Below are 1,317 nucleotides of genomic sequence, written 5' to 3'. Positions count from 1 at the left end.
CATACCCTGCCTATTCTTTAGGGTTCACCTGAGTCTGGCATAACTGCTCAGGAAATCTTGTTAAATAAGGTTCGAGTTCCAGTTCTGTTCCACTGGTGAAAAAAGTAAACATCCTTTTTTGCTTGATTTTAATTGTTAGATGTTGGGGGTGGTTGCTTTGGAGAAGATTTTATGATGCTCAAAAAGAGCCCATCATATTCTGCTCCTCTAGTTAAACAAGTCTTGCTAATGAAATGATTTTATTAGTCACCATCTCTCATTAACAGATATTTATATCAGATTGATTTTTTCTTTGAGCCAGTCTCTGTCAATGCCATTAGGTAAGGGGTTTGACAATGGGAGGGCTCAGTTAGTCCTCAGTAATAATGGGAAAAACTCTCTAATTCAAAACAAGTCTGTAAGCTTTGTTGTTTCCTACAAGGAAACAAAAATAGATATGTACTTGGTGGGAGGCTGAACTGGTAGGTGCCTGGGACACCTCTGAGTTAATAAAGCAGAGGGCAGTCATGAACATAATATGCAAAGAAACATTCATGGTTTTATATTTCTTAAGAGGAGAGGCAGTTTAAAATAAATTCTTCCTTTACTTACTCTTTGTAAAATATTGTGTGTTTCTTATGAAAAGATTTTTTTTCCACATGAAAATTGACATTCTCCTGCTCTGATACTGCAGTTACAAAAATTCTGTTCTGATATGAGAAAAACATTCCACTTCAGTCCAGAATTGAGCTTTCTAAATCATTTGAATCATCCCACATTAGCTCGCAGCTTCGTGGGCGCTAAAAAAAAAAAAAAATTTAAACAACTTTGTTGACTAATTCTCCTCCTGAAAAAAGACCACATAGTAATTATCTTCTCCCTTTTAAAAGTGGAACAGCAGTTACCCTTTGTAGATCCATTGCACCTAATAGAGTTTAAAATATTCTCCAAACAATTTAAAAATGTATTACAGTCTACAGCCATGCTACCCTGAACAAGCCCGATCCAGTCTGATCTCGGAAGCTAAGCAGGGTTGGGCCCGGTTAGTACTTGGATGGGAGACCACCTAGGAAAAACAAGTCCTGTGGGCGTAAAAAATAAAAAATAAGGGATTGTAAACTGACAAGGTCCTTGCAATTCGTGAGGTCAACCAAGGGTTGCCTCGCCTAAAAAAGGAAAAAAAATGTATTTCAATCCTAACCAGAAAAAAAATGTAACAGTGTTCCCACTTTGTAGGTATTAAAATGAGATATGGGGAAGAGAAGAGATACAAGTTGTTCAAATACAATAACTCATATTTACTGAATATTTAATATGTGCTGAACACTGTTCTAGATA

General features: G+C 36.4%; 1 pseudogene; it reads left to right on the top strand.

Moving 5' to 3' along the window:
* Positions 1 to 951: 951 nt before the first annotated feature.
* Positions 952 to 1,070, top strand: LOC111741333 (annotated as a pseudogene).
* The last annotated feature ends 247 nt before the right edge of the window (positions 1,071 to 1,317 follow it).

The sequence above is a fragment of the Pteropus vampyrus genome, unplaced genomic scaffold (genome assembly GCF_000151845.1).
Source record: "Pteropus vampyrus isolate Shadow unplaced genomic scaffold, Pvam_2.0 Scaffold76, whole genome shotgun sequence".
In the NCBI taxonomy this organism is placed as follows: Eukaryota; Metazoa; Chordata; class Mammalia; order Chiroptera; family Pteropodidae; genus Pteropus; species Pteropus vampyrus.
Note: the sequence above shows the minus strand (reverse complement) of the source record. Positions and strands in the feature narration are given on the sequence as shown.